At 39.8% G+C, this 16137-nt stretch overlaps 1 long non-coding RNA gene across 1 annotated transcript in view; it reads left to right on the top strand.

Moving 5' to 3' along the window:
• LOC140625693 (uncharacterized) overlaps positions 1 to 16137 on the top strand; it is a 236830-nt gene that overhangs the window by 123919 nt on the left and 96774 nt on the right. The window contains exon 3 of the long non-coding RNA XR_012025024.1: positions 5766 to 5843. This is a non-coding gene — a long non-coding RNA (uncharacterized lncRNA). The remainder of the gene's footprint in view (positions 1 to 5765; positions 5844 to 16137) is intronic.

The raw sequence follows: 16137 nt of genomic DNA on the forward strand, positions 1-16137 counted from the left end.
ACTTTTAGGAATATTTTATAGCATTTTTTTCATACATTCACGTATCAGATTCCCCACCACAAAAATGTATGGCCAGACTAGGTGTGATTATCCTCATTTGACAAATGAGGAAACTGTGCCTAAGAAAGGTTAAGTGACTTGGCCAGAGCCACAGAGCTAATTAGTAGTAGAAGCAGACTTAGATCTTGATCTCTTGATTCTTAGTCCAGACATCTCCTGACAACTCTAAGCTGCCAGCTCTTTCTCGTCACTGCTATATTCAATCTTATTCCTAAGTCTTGATTTTTGGAGGGTGGAAAATCTGCCTGTTTTAATCTCCAAACTTAAAGGGTAACTTAAAGAGCCCCAGGGAAAACAAATCAACTGCAGTGCTTTCTGTCAAGGCTACAAAATCCACCCCCAAATTAATAGGATAGTTATTGTATATAAAATGTTAACCTGATTAAAAACATATTTATTGAGGATTAGCAAGTCTGTAATAGCTATAAATCTCCTTCATGGTCATTAAAATCTTAAAATATGTTTCCAATAGCAATGCAATTATTTATATAATAATTGCCTGAGTAAAAGAGAATTAAATGCATATTTGGTGAGTATAGACTTCAATCTGTAACATATAGAGAGCCTGGGATTGTCGAGTGGGACAATAGGAACAATGAAGATCTCCTTAAAAGAATAGAAAAAAATCCTTTTCAAAATTTCAGTTGTCTTTTTTTTCTTGCAAAAATTGACAAGTTGTTCCTAAAATTTGCATGTAAATGCAAGGGACTCAGAATAGCCCAGACAATCTTGGAAAAGAATAAAGACAAAGTGTTCACACTTCTCAATTTCAAAACTTACTACAAAGTTACAGTGATGAAGACTCTGTGGTACTGGCATAAGGAAAGACATACAGATTAAAGGAATAGAACCCAGGATCTACCAGTTGATTGATTTTCATTCAACAAGAGTGTGAAGACCAATTGAGTGGAGAATGAATAGTCTTTAACAAATTGTGCTGAGGCAACAGGATATCTGCATAAAAAAGAATGAATTTGGATGTCTACTTTGCATCATATACAAAAATTAGCTAACACTGGATCTTAGACCTAAATGTAAGTATTGAAACTGGGGCACCTGGGTGCTTCAGCCAGTTAAAGCATCTGCCTTTGGCTCAGGTGATGATCCCAAGGTCCTGGGATTGAGCCCTACATTGGGCTCCCAGCTGCGAGGGGTGAGTGGGGATGGAGTTTTCTTCTCCCTCTCCCTCTGCTGTGCTCTCTCTCTCTCTGTTAAATAAATAAAATCTTGAAAAAATAAATAGAAGTGCTAAAACCATAAAACTCCTGGAGAAAAACATAGACATAAATTCCCGTGATTTTGGATTAGACAATGATTCCTTACATAGAAAACCAAAAGCACAAACAACCAAGAAAAAAAAATTGGACTTCATCAAAATCATGAACTTTTGTGCTTCAAAAGTCACAATAAAGAATGTGAAAAAGACAACCAACACAATGGAAGAATATATCTGTAAATCGTGTATCTGATAGGGATCTAGTATCCAGAATGAAAAGAAAACCAAATTCTCAACTCAACAATAAAAAGAAAATTAGCTCAATAAAAATGGGCAAAGGATTTGAATAGATATTTCTCCAAAGAAGATGCATAAATGGTCAACAAGCACAGGAAAAGATACTCGACATTATTAGTTATTAAGGGAATAGAAATTAAAACCACAATGACATATCACTTGAAACCCACTGGATAGTCTTAATAAAAATAATGGGCCATCACAGGTGTTGGTGAAGATGTGGAGAACTTGGAACTTTCATATATTTTTGGTAGGAATGTAAACTGGTACAATGACTTTGGAAAACATTGTCATTCTCTCAAAAAGTGAAACACAGAATTGCCATATAATCCAGCAATTGTACTCCTATGTATATAGCCAAGAGAATCGAGAACACATGTTCACAAAAACATGTACACAAATGTCCATACTAGCATTATTCATAATAGCAAAAAATGGGAACAACTCAGATGTTCAAAAAGTGATGAACAGATAAACAAAATATATCCGTATAATAAAATATTATTCAGCCATCAAAAGGAATGAACAAAAGATCATGGATGATATGATTTCATTTAATGAGATGTCTAGAATAGGCAACTCCACAGAGAAAGAAAGTTATTGAGTGCTTGTTAGGGATATGGGAAGGAGAGATTGAGAAATGACTGCTAATGGGTATGGGTTTTCTTTCTGGGGTGCTGAAAATATTCTGGAATTAGATAATGGTTATGGTTGTACAATTTTGTGAATATACAAACAACCACTGAATTGTGTATTTGTAAGGGATGAATTTTATGGTATGTAAATTATAGCTCAGTAAACAAAGTATGAAAGAATTTTTATAAAGACTTGAAATGCAAACACTCCTAAGAGAAGCTTTCAATGACTGATAGCTTACCTACTGCAATACATGGCAGGTGCTGTCTAGTAGGTGATCAACATATAGTTGTTGAATAAATAAATAAATAAATAAATACATAAATACATAAATACATAAATAATCAAATTATTTCCCCAGGAATCAGGTTTTCATGAAGGAAGAGATAAAAGACCAAGAGAAGCTTGAGGGAGCTCGTTACAACGCAAAGGAAGCAAGGGTGAGGGGGAGTGATCTGGGAAGGGGAAAGCCTGGAAAACAATAACTAAGACATTTCCTCTTTTCACATTTTTGCCTGGACTGTCTCCAGATGCTCCTATTGTCTCCTCACTCTGGCCTGGATTGGTTTTACTCCCCAGTGCATCCCTAGTGCCTGATAACTGCTGGGTTCTCAGTGGAGACTTGTTTAATAAATGAATGATTAAAACTTCAGGAGCTTGTCTGAGACTCCTTGGCAATTTTAGGGGGGGAGATAGGGCTTGAGAAAAGTTGCAGATATTAGGTAAGAAAGCCTGCTTTACCCTTTGAAATAGGATCCTTCTTTGGACAGAAAAGCTAAGCCCTGGCCCCTCAGCCCTCTGCATAGCTCTGCACAAGGTTAGGAATCTCCCTTGCCTCGTCTCCTACAGCGAGGCCTGGAGCTAAGCCAGACCATAAGAAGGAAACAGCAGATCTTGCAGTTATTGGTGGACTTGTTCTGACCTAATGGTGGGGAAGACCCATGGGTTCACTTCTGTCTCTAAGCCATGCGGTTGAGAGAGTTGGCCGGAGACTGCTGTGGCAGGTTTTATGGGAATGTTCATAGTAAGGATTGTACTCAGTCGATAATACACACTTGCTGTGGACACCTGGGTGGCTCAGCGGTTGGGCGGCTGCCTTCAGCTCAGGTCATGATACTGGGATCCAGGATCGAGTCCTGCATCAGGCTCCTGCCAGAGGCCTGCTTCTCCCTCTGCCTATGTCTCTGCCTCTCTCTCACTCTGTATTTCTCATGAATAAATAAATAAATCTTAAAAAAAATACATGCTTGCATATGTATGGCTTTGTATATCTGTGTTATTAAAGACAGTATCAAACGTATAAAACACACATTTATGTGTATAGGAGAAATGTGCATTCACTTAACAAATAATCCCTTACATACCTTTAAGAATACACTTAATAAACAAATTTATTGGAATAATGTAAGAAGAACAGGACTAATTTTTTGTCCTGCTCTGTCACTAAGTGTGGGTCTTCCCAGGTCCTCACCTGCAGAAACCCAAATTTCATTTCTAGTTTTTGAGTCTGCCTTTTTGCACTTACATGAAAGAGGTGAGAAGGGGCAAACTAAAGCCTTTTGTAAAAAATAATTAATACCAGATAAAATCAACATGAAATGAAGATGCAGTTCTCTTATAACATCAGGGAATAATAATAATAATAATAATAATAATAATAATAATAGATTTTTACTCTCCTATAAACTAAGATATGGATGAGGTTAAAAACAGGGGCCCACGAAAGCCTTAACTCAACAACAGGAACAGATTAACTACTCATCTGCAATCAAGCACTGTGAGCAGGGTAGGTGTTGACCATTATCTCTCAAGTTCTAAGACAATGTAATAGTAGATCACAAATTTTTAGTACTTCCTGAATGTCAAGCATTATGCTGAATAGTGTACTGTTATTACATCATTTAAGCTTCACAACTGTCTTATGAAGTAGGTACAGTTATAGTTTTCCTTTTACAGATGAAGAAACTGAGGCCCAGAAAAGTTAAGTATCTCGTTCAAAGTCAGCAGTTAGCAAATGATAGAGATTTCAAATCCAGGCGGTGTACCTCCAAGCCCAGCACTCTTTTAACTACTTTAACTCTTTGACTCTTGTTTTATGATTCTAAGATATGAAATAATGAATTGAGCGTATTGTGAGCATCCATTCTCAAACTATAATGTAAGAAATAGACTAAGAGTAGAGTTAGTGGTTTATCAGCAATGGAGGAAGGACCAATCGTTTAAAAAAGATTTATTTATTTTAGAGAGAGGGGAGAGAGAGCACAAGTAGGGGGAGAGGCAGAAGGAGAGGGTGAGAGAAAGGGAAAGAAGCAGACTCCCCACTGAGCATGGAGACAGATGCTGGGCTCAATATCACGACCCTGAGGTCACTACCTGAGCAGAATCCAAGAGTCAGATGCTCTCCTGACAGCCACCCAGGTGCCCCAAGGAAAGACCAATTCCTAAGCCACATCACAACTTTGCAAGAGGACTCCTTTTGGTGAGTAAGATGGGTTAGTCAGGGTAAGATGGGTCAGCCATTGGAACAGGTCATGCAAAGCCCAGGCAAATGGCAGTCTTCAGAGTCTTGGTTTTCTATGGTGGTCTGCTCCTCAGTTCTCATTTGGTTTCTGGGCATAGAGAAAATAAATATAGAAGGTAAGGGAAGAAAGGAGTCCTAGAGGTAGACAGAAGGATGCTTCAGGGAGTCTACCAATCACTCTTATTCAGAGGCAAAAATAACTAGCAAGTGCCCAATGACATGGAATAGCAGTTCAGGTTGATTCCAGCTCTCCATGGTTAGATTCTCAGGATTTGGTTTATGAGCAGTAAATTCCTCCATGAGGTTTGTCTTTTCGTTTTATTGGAGAAAGTTCCCTCATAAAGTTCCTCTCCAGACCATCAAAACTCACTCAAACTCTTGGGAACTACACATTCCATCTGCATGCCTCATGATTTCCTCCCCTGGAATGTGTCTTCTTCCCTCTTCTGTTAATAGATCCATCTCAATTTTTCTTCCTCTGCCTCTAGCCAATCTCCACTAGTGATCCCAAGAAACTTTGTTTTCCTAGAGCTGCCATCTTGAAAATGTTGCTTCCTCCTGGAGGAACTGCTTTATGAGTAAGCCAGGACAACTCTCCATTTATCCATAAGATGAGGGGAAAAAGAAAAAACCCTATGAGTTAGTATGGAGTTTATTTATTTATTTATTTATTTATTTATTTATTTATTTATTTTTTTTAGTATGGAGTTTAGATGTCATTTAGTTAGGCCTACCTCCCAACATGAAAGTGGTCTTTATACCAAGTGGTCATCTAATGGCTTTTAAATACTGTCAGAGACAAGGAGCAACCAGTTCAATTTTCAGACAATTCTGTTAGAAACTTTTCTGTTATGGGGCAGAAATGTGGTATCTACCCCTAAGTTCCATTTCTGCTCTCATTCATAAGATAAATCTTTAAGATCTCTTTCATGGCTTTTGCCCCAGTAGCCACCTCAAGAAATTATCTACTTTTTAAATTAAGGCTACATGTCTTGTTTTCTCAATGATTTCTATGTATTCTTTTTCTTTTTTCAGGGATCAAAACCCATGACCCTGAGATCAAGACCTGAGCTGAGATCAAGAGTCAGTTGCTTAACCAACTGAACTATTCAGGTAATTCCTACGTATTATCAACAACTCTTGGGGCCCTTGGGTGGCACAGTTGATTAAGTGTCCAATTCTTGGTTCCGGTTCAGCTCATGATCTCAGGATCTTAATCTCAGGGTCTTAAAATCAAGCCCAATATCAGGCTCCAAGCTCAGTGAAATTTCTCTTGCTCTGCCCCTCCTGTGCTCTCTCACTCTCTTAAATAAATAAATAAATCTTAAAAAAAAAAGCAACCACCCAATTCTCTTGGAGGATAAGTCCAAAACTGAATAAAGGCCTTTTCCAGGTATGCTAAGAAGGAGACGGTGGCACAGCTGATATAACTTCTATGTTCTATGTTCCATATCCTAAGAATCGGTTATTTATTTATTTATTTATTTATTTATTTATTTATTTAGGGGGTAGCTTCACTTCCATGTTAACCTTTAAGATTAAATTCTTAAGTTTTTCTTATGATTGCTACTATTCAGGCATATTGGATCCTTTATGATCTAATAATAAGATAATGAGTGGACCAAGCAGAATGGTCTTCTTTAAATTTTTTTTTTTTATTTTTATTTATAATAGTCACAGAGAGAGAGAGAGAGAGAGGCAGAGACATAGGCAGAGGGAGAAGCAGGCTCCATGCACTGGGAGCCCGACGTGGGACTCGATCCCGGGTCTCCAGGATCACGCCCTGGGCCAAAGGCAGGCGCCAAACCGCTGCGCCACCCAGGGATCCCCAGAATGGTCTTCTTTAGTAGTGAGGGACATTCTCTGAGTTGTGACTATCTGTGCAGATAACTGGTGAGCAGTACAAAGGCTTAGGGCTCTATGCTCTCATGAGATTGACTTAATCACATGGTGAATGATCCTGAGAGAACTCTCAAACAAGGCAAAGGGTCTGAGATGACAGAGAAAAGCCCATTGTTTCATTAGATATTTAGCAGGATGAGACGTGGGTACTTGATTTAGGTATGAAAATCAGGATAGAATTTGCCAAAGAAACCAGAGATAGATAATATCCAAGGCCAGGAATGAGTGGAATCCAGTGGCTTTATTTCCATTTACTGATGTGATGAGAAGAAAGTTAGACCTGATATCTCTTCTCTGAGCTGACGTTGTATAATCTGTGAGCATTTAGTGTACAACTTATAGACCTTGATAAATTCTTATCCCTGAACCGAAAACATTTGTCTTGCAATCAAGACAAAATGAAAAAATGTCTCACCTGTTATTTGCTAACACCCCAGCTCACCACTGAGAAACTACAGGGAAAAGAACCATAAGGATGTGTTTCTAAGGCCCCCTTCTTAAAGTTTCCTAGATGTGGGGAGACCCAAATTTCTTCCCATAATCCTCTAGGCATCTTGTGGTCATAGGTATAGCAGATTTTGGGTTACAAACTCAAAACAGAGATGGGGACCGCCTCCTAGTCCCAGGGGAGGAGGAGGCTTTCCAACACAAGTGAGGGTAGAATAGAGCCCCTGGGGTCAGAAGGAAAGTATTGGTGAGAGGAGTGAAGGGTGACATCTCATAGTGGCTTGGTCTCTGCTCCTTGCCTCTTTCTGGCTTCCCATTGTACTTCCCACTGTTGGGGCTGACAGGCTGAGGAGCCATGATTCTGCACTAGGGGAAGAGAGCATAGAAGGGAGGCCCATCATTTTCTCCAGACCCCAGCCTTAAATAAGAGTAGCAAAAGGAATTAGGGAACTTCCTGTATGGGCTAGTCCAGCTTTCGAGGCTGAAGTCTTGGGCAATATTAAGGGATCTGTTTGTCCTGAGAGCATCCCTGTCTAACTGGCCCTTGAGGAACTTAGTGGGGATGGTGCTTGGAAAGAGTCCCAGAGAGCTCACCATCTCTCATCTATCTTGATAAAGCCTGGCCCTAGAACCATCTTTTGGGTCATCCAGGGACATGGATTCCTAGCACAGTGGCTGGCACCTACTAAGCACTAAATCCACACAAATGATATCATATAATTAAAAATCAGATCATTTTTCTAAAATAGGGTTAACCATTCTCAAACATCTTGAATCTGGAGGACCTGAAAGTATTTTTGATTGCATGAGTCACCACAGAAGAACTATACAGAAAATGATTTTGTTATTCTTATTCCTGACAGATAGCTAAGCACAAAGTGACTTCCTGAAAAACCCCACAGAGCGTTAGCAGAGGCCTTGGGAAAAGAACTAGGAGCCCTGCCTCGTCCCTTGCTATGTTAGGCAGCAAATCCTGCTTTCCTTTGCCAGGAACAGCAACCCAACAATGCTTCCTCTGCCAGATACTAGCTTCCCTGCCGAGTCAGGCAGGACTGGAAAGGCAGATGTTAGCCAAGTGGAGCTCGATTTGAGTCATATCCTGGTAAATGTGTGTCAGAAGCAGGTGAAAGATGTTAAATTTCAAATAGACTGTGCACCAGATGAAAGGTGAGGAGCATAGCAGCCCCCACTTACCTTCATGCCCAAACCACTTTCTGTTATGCAGAGAGAAACACACCACAAAGGTGCAGAGCAGAATGCAGCATCATCCCCAGGGCTAGGAGTTAGCATGCACGGGGCGGCAAGAGTGCTGACACCGGAGTCTAGCTTCCACCAGACATGGGACATTGAGACTCAAAAGAGGCAATGATTGCACAACAACATGACTGTACTTAAAAATGGTTCAGATGATAAATTTTATGTGTATTTTCCAAGAATTAAAAAAAGAAACTGACAACATGAGCAGCAAAGTACTAAGCAACAACAGCAGCAAGAATAAAGGTAATGATTCTTATATGCAAGCAGTGTAATAGGAGACAAAAGAGCTTCCTCTAAAGCTGATTGGAGAATCAAGTGGGACATTGTGTGTGCAAGTCCCCTGTGAAGACTGTACTAGTGTACACTTTATCACGGTGTGTCTGTGCTTCTGACCTCTTGTCCTGCCCAGCCTGGTTCCTGGGACCCAAGAGGAGTCCTCTTGTCACCAAAATACAACCTCATCCAAGGCTGAAATTCTCCTCCAGGGGGTCTGCCTCGAGCCTCACTGTCAGCACATGCTATCTCACCACACGTGGCTCCCTGCACTCGTGGGCAAATGTCTGTGCCTTCCTGTTTCCCAGCTGAGACAGGCTGATATTTTCAAAGGAACATTACTAGAAATTAAAAGAAATAAATGAGGAAATAATGACAAGTTGCATAAGTAAAATAGTAGTTTTACTTTATTGAACGCATAGTATCTGTTAATCATGAAGCTAAATCTTTGACATCTCATTTTTAATCCTCACAATACTCTGGAGGGAAACTATTACTGTGTTTCTTGAAAATCAAGGGAACTGCTCAGAGACCTTAGGCACACAGCAAGGCTAAATCAAGACTCAAACCTAGTCCGACTGGCTCTAAAGTCTTTCTTTACTTTTCCATCCATCCTGCTCTTGGATTTCCCATCCAAAGGACTTCGTTGAAAGAGCAGAGAGCTCTAACAGGTGCCCGCATATCCCATGATAACCATACCCTACCCCTGGTTGTTGGCACATTTTTAGGTCTTGGCCTGCCTCTCTCAGCTCCTGGCTCTTTCTCAGTAAGCTCGCGGGGATAAGGGCTGTTTGCTCGTTCAGCACTACACCCGTATGACCAAGAACAGAGCTTGGTATTTGGAGCAGAGAGTAGATGCTTACAGATATTTACTGGATGGAAGAATGAATGACTGATCTCATAGCGACTTCATATTCTCCTCAGCACCCAGGGGCCGGTCTGTCAGTCCATTTTTGTCCTGCTATCCAAGGACAGATATCTCTAAGTCACTATTCAGGCCCTAGAGCCCTTCTTCTTACTACTGGTTTCTAGGTAACCTTATTAGCTTTCCATAAACTTACCGAGTTCCATCAAATGAATAAGTCCTTTCATGGCCTGTGTCAACTTCTTTGCCCCTAGTACACTACAGACTGTATTGTTGACCGCAGCGAATGATGATGGTGATCATGACCCTGGTGATGATGGATAAGCGACATTTATGGAGCAATGAATATGTTCTAGGCATCATGCTAAGGTCTTTATATAAATCATCTCATTTAATCCTCACAATATCCTTTGACATTGATCCCCTGATTGTCCCCATTTCACAGAGAAGAGAAACAGACTGAGTGGCTCAGGGAAATGGCCAAAGTAATGCATAATTCTTTCTGCCTTCAAACTTTAAACTACTTTGTATTTTGTGACCCTAAATTGTTGTCCCCTTCATCTCACAGAATACACTGTCTTGAAACAAAACAAAACAAAACACAAACCTCCACCCATTACAGCAAACCTATGATATCACAGTACCCTCCAATGACTATACCATCTGCACCATCAGATTTAGCACCCACTCTGCAACAGAAAGGATACCCTTTTACAGATAGATTTGGAATAGTCTACTTGGTTGATGAAATTGCCTTCCCTCCCCGTCTAGGATCTTTCGCCGGCACTGTACTTCCTAACCTGAGTTCTTTCAAAGCACATGGTCCTTCCAGAAAGCCCTCAAACTGTATAACTTTTGGCTGGACTCCACTTAAAATCAGTATTTTGCACTTAATCTGTTTCTAGATGGAGCAATCAGGATCAAGAGGATTTATGAGGAGTGCTTTCCTAGAGCCTGACCTTTCTCTCATGTTTTATTATTTATTTGTAGTCAAGTGCCTTCAGTGAATTTCAGCCCCATCCTGGGGCCTCCAGCTGTGCCATACTGTCAGATAGCCCTTCACTGCTGGAGCTGATGATCTTGGCAATGAAAAGAAGTGGGGGCAAAGGTGAAGCGTGGGGCCTGGCAGCTTAGGGGGTGACTTCTCAAGAGCTTGTTGTAAGCCGTGTCTTTGATTCAATTCCGACTCTCCGTGGTCAGTTTCCTCATGATTTTGAGCATGCTCACTGCACCTTTCTTTGCACCTGGCTGACTTACCTTTTGCAGTGAGTTCAGCTTTGGAGACAGAGCAGGGAGAAGAGAGAAGTTCCAGTCCTGTGTGAATTCATTTGGAAAAGTAAGCATGTAGGATTTAAGCAAATCTCCATATTGCCCCTGGAATGGTTTGAGGTCTTTACAAAACCCAAGCAGCATAGCTGACGCCCCTTCTTTTCAAGGCCAAGCATTCCATGACTCTACAGTGAGCAAATCTATGTCCCCAGATTTGTTCAGGAGGAACCCTTCCTCTTTCCTCACCTCAACGGGAACTTGGACAGTCCCCATGGAGGATTTCCTTTGTGGGATTTCTCAAGCTTCACCTTCAGACAGGTGGGGCTGCTGTATTCCTTCCCTCCTGGTGTCACTTTGAGATTATTGTTTAGAGGACTGACTCTCTTCTCAAGAGACTGTTTTCTCTGCAAGTTTATTACATGCACCTTTCTGTTTGCTGCAGGGAGAACTCTAAGTTCTACCTGAAATCTTGCAACTTGAAAGATAGCTTTCCAATTTTGTGAGGTCGTTTTACGTGTTGGGAATTGGACACCAGAATTTTTAGATCCCTTTAGATCCCTAAGCAGTAAGTAACCTGGTCTTCAGGATCTCATATGACAATCCTTGGGAACTCTCCCCCTTTTCAATGCTTGTGTTTATTTTTTTCATAAAATATTTCATGCATACAAAAATAAAATATAATGTATGTAGGGTATACAAGATAATAAAGTAAATACTTCTGGATCCGTTTACCCAACTTAGGAAGTAGAATGTTTGCCAAAATAATGAAGCACCTCCACGCCCTCACTGATGGTTAGATCCTCCCTACAAGGACTTTTATGTTTTTTGGTTCTCTTGTTTTTCATTACTGTTTGAAAGCATATTTATGAATATATTTTATAATTTTACATGAATGGACTTTGTATGAATAGTATCACACAGAGTAATTATTTGTGCCGTACCTTTTTCAGATTCATCTGAATTGATGCATTTAGCCATAGTTAACTCATATTTGCTGCTGAATAGTATTCCATTATATGACTGTGTCACACTTTGTTGCCATCCCCTTGCCGGTGCATATTGGTTGTTTCCCATTATGCTATTAAAAGTAATGCTTTTTAAGCATTAATGTAAATATGTAATGTGTAAATATTGTTGGCTATGTTTTCTGGTCACATGGACAAGATTTTCTCCTGGGTTTCCAGTATTTCCTTTGATCACTTTCTCTACTTTCTCATCTTCTCTGGTAGGATTCCCTTCATCAGTGACCTCATTTCTGGTAATTACCCCCTCAGAGACTGTGCTGCACACACTGGTGGTGGAAATGTAAACAAGGCACTGTGCCTTTCCTTGGCCCACCCCCAGGATAGTGGGCTCATTAATCACAGCATCCATTTTGATCACCCAGCTGGAACCCTGACATTGAATTCTCAGAGGTCAGTTGGCCTGTGGTGCCCAGTCTTACACTCTCTCAACTGGTCACCACACTTCTTTCTTGCCTCAAAATCACTATCTTTACCTATTCTTCACTTCTCTGCCTTTTGGGTCTCAGACAGTCTCTGCTATCTAAGATAAAGTTTTTACCTGTCCTCTTAATTCTATCCCCTGACCACTCTTTCACATACTATTATTTTCAGTTCATTGTTATTTTTGGTAAGCCCACCTAACATGACGGGGATTCCCCATGTCCCTCAAATCTTTGATTTTATTTTTTTTTTGTCTTAAGCAACTTTCTCTCACCTCTGTCCTTCTTTGAAAAATGCCTTTACATCCCACCCAACATCTGTCATGGTTGACTTCTGCCCCAGACTCTATGGAAGATGCCTGCCACCAGTTACCTCCCAAAGGTCACATCTAAAGACTTTGTACTTCCATAGCTTGCTGAACCCTGGTCCTCTCTGGAACTCCTCCCTTGCTTTGCACAGCATGCTGTTGCCCCATCACCCCTCCCGACACTTTCCTTGTTCATCCTCTTCTTCTTCCATGTACATTTCCTACTTCTACTTCAGAGGTATCATCCATTTGTTTCATTTCAGTCTGGGAATGGAGGCTTCTCTGGGAAGGCAGCTGAGGCCCCAGCAAAGAATGGGATAAAAGCTTTGGCATATTCAAGCTTCTTCTGGACCTGCACAGACATTCAAGGGGGGTATGGTGGGTGGGGTGGGGCAGCCTGTATTTTCAGATGATTAAGATACTTAAAGTCAGGTGGCTGCTAAGTTTTTGGTTTGAGGTGTCTCATCCACTGTTGCCAATGGGTGAAAATTCTGGAGATTAGGGTGTAGGTCTTCAGAGGGGAACCAAGACCCCACTGTAGAATTAGGCTCTTAGTGTATACATCCCAGTCTTCATTAGGATTAATTTAGAGACTGAGCAGGAGGACCCAGGCAGTTTCTGGACTCCACAGCATGGCTTAGACCAGGATCTACATGCTACCAAGTTCATACGGGTGATCCTAGCCCTGGTCTGCCTCGCCGTCTTTCTCTTTCACTCTATCCCTTCATCTCACTTTCTCAAGTATGCAGAAAAGTTGCAAGAACATTAAAAAGAACGCCTTTTTCACCTTGATTATATGAGAGTAAATTGGTGACATGATGCATAATCAGCTCTGAATACTTTAATGTGTATTTTCTACAAACAAAAAAGGATTCTCTTATTCATATCAAAATACAATAATCAGAACCAGGATATCAACATTATTGCCATCTAACTCTCAGACCCCATTTGAATTTTACTTATTGTCCCAATAAATTCTTTTATGCAGCAGGATCTAGTCTAGAATCAAGTCACATCTTTTAATCTCCCTCAGTCTGGAGTAGTTTCTCCATCGTTCCTTGACTCCACAATCTTGATAACAAGTCCAATTATTTTGTAGAATCCCTCTCACTTTTGGTTTACTAATATTTCCTCATGATTAGACTTCAGTTATACATCTTTGTTGGAATATTCCAGAAGTGATGTTGCATTCCTCCTACTACAGTGTTGAGAGGCATATGATTTAAATTTGTCCCATTATTGATGATGTTACTTTTGATCACTTGATCAATTTTGTGTCTCTCAGACTCCTCCACTGTAAAGTTACTTCTCTCCTCTTTGTAATTCATGAATATTTATGGGAGGTTGCTTTGAGACTTTGTAAATACACTGTTAATCATCAAACTTTCAATTTATTCATTAATTTTATGTCAGTATGAACTTACGGCTTCCTATTTTATTTGATGGATTTTAATCTAATATTATTTATTATCATAATTTGTTTTGGTACTAAATTGTCAGCCTGGCTTTTGTGTCCTTTCAACATGACCATCATTCTTTGAAAACTGCCTTTATGTTCTGGCACAAAAAGCTGTTCCAGGCTCCTCTGTTACTTTTTCTATTCAGTCTTAGGGATAGTCATTCTTCTAAAGAACTCTGAATCTTTTTCATGAAAAATGGTATTTAGAAACCACAAAATCTGGGTGCTAGACGAGTTTACTGTTATTGGGGTATTACTGTTTCCAGCCCCCTTTCACGGCTTAAGAGCTGTGAAGAAATGGTGCTGAAGAGAAATAATAGGGATAGGAAGCAGGATTTTTCTTTTACAATCTAGTTCCTTCCTTCCCAACTATTTATTTGCCATTTCTACTGATGCATCCTATAGGCATTTAAAAATATACATATTTGAAACTGCTCATATTTCCTCTACAGTAAAACCCCTCTCTTTTCACTCTCCTACACTTCTAATGGGCATGTAAATAGTTTGTTCTTTCTGGAAGATGATTTGTCAATGTAGTTCAAAAGCCTTTAAAAAAAATCTTACATTTCCTTTGACCTCAAATTTTACCTTTAGGAATTTATACTAGAGAAATTATTAAATTTGTACAGAGATCTTCAGCATTAAGGATGTTAATTTTAGCTAAAATTGGAATCATGCAGAATTCTTGGCATCAGGGAACAGATAGAGTAAATTGTTATGAACCATAAGATAGAATTCTATATAATCAGCACAACAATGCTGAATTACAATTACTAATTTGGAGAGATGTTCACTATATGTTACTAAGGGGAAAAAGAAGTTGTAAAATGGAATGACCCCAATTTATGATGGAAATATTAGAACTATATATATGTAGGGAAGGAAAAAACTTTAGAAGATATATCAAAAGGGAATGATAACAGTGAGATTATAGACTTTTCAATTCTTTTCCCTTAACTGTGTTTTCAGGCTGTTCTTCATCAAATACTTTTATTTGTACAATTATAAAAGGCAATGGAAAGAAAACTACACACATCCTTCTCCTGACTTTGGCATTTCTGTTAATGCTACAACCATCCTTGAAGTCTTTGAACCCTTTACGTTATTACTAATGGCTTCATCTCACCAGTCGCAGGGTCCTGTTGATTCTTCTTTCACAATATTTCTTGGGATGTCCCTTTTATTTTGTTTGTCTGCCACCATTCTAGCTCAGACCTTGTCACCCACACCAGGGCTACTGCATTGGCTGCATTGATAGAGCTCTTTATACCCCCAGAGTCAGAAATCCAAATGAGTTGCTCTGGAGCAGATCTTTGGTCACATCACTCCCTGCACAGAAATCTCTAGTGATGCTCTTCTATGTCCTTAATAAAAGCCAGATGCTTTGGATCAGTCTTCCGTAACCTGGTCCCAACTAGTGTTGATTTGCACTAATTTCATACTCAAACTTTGTGCTCCCGCAAACATGATCTAGCTTCACTTCTTTAAACATATGTTGTATTTTCCTGCTTTTGTGGTTTGCTCAACTGGCCATTCTGGAATTATCTTTTCCCTCTACCTTACTTCTCTTTCTCACTCAAATGTGTGTCTTTCTCTGTAGGCTCCATTGGATGTGATTCTCCATCTCTGAGCAGTGTAACATTTTGTGTCACTCCCATTTTATACACCATAGTCATCACTCTCTTCTTTTTTCAGCCAGGCAAACCTTCTTCCCCTCGGGTAAATCAATCTACTCTAGAATCTGAGCATTCTTTTTTTGAATTCCTATGCTTGGCTCAACCTTCTGTTCATTTTATCCACTACTTTATGTTGGAGAAAATTACAAATTGAGATCAAAAGACTTGGGCTTCAACTTCTTAAAGTTCTTCCTTGAGATTGTCTGTTTCTCAACCTGCTAAAATGTAGTTTCTGCCCTTATAAATGCTATCAAAAGTGACCTGGCAAAAGTCATTGTGATCTTCATTTGCTAAGTCCAATAAGCTTCTTATGTATATGAGGGATTGCAGCCTTAGGGAAATGATTCTGCAGTTGGACCAACTAGGGTTTGGTCCTAACTTCTCCTTTTACTGTCTCTATTTTGTACAGGTTACATAAGTTTTTCAAGGACCGGTTTCCTCATCTATTAAATGGAGGGAAATAATAGTACCTTCTTACTAGAATTGTTATAAAAATTAAGTGAGATG

This window comes from Canis lupus, chromosome 3, assembly GCF_048164855.1.
Source record: "Canis lupus baileyi chromosome 3, mCanLup2.hap1, whole genome shotgun sequence".
In the NCBI taxonomy this organism is placed as follows: Eukaryota; Metazoa; Chordata; class Mammalia; order Carnivora; family Canidae; genus Canis; species Canis lupus.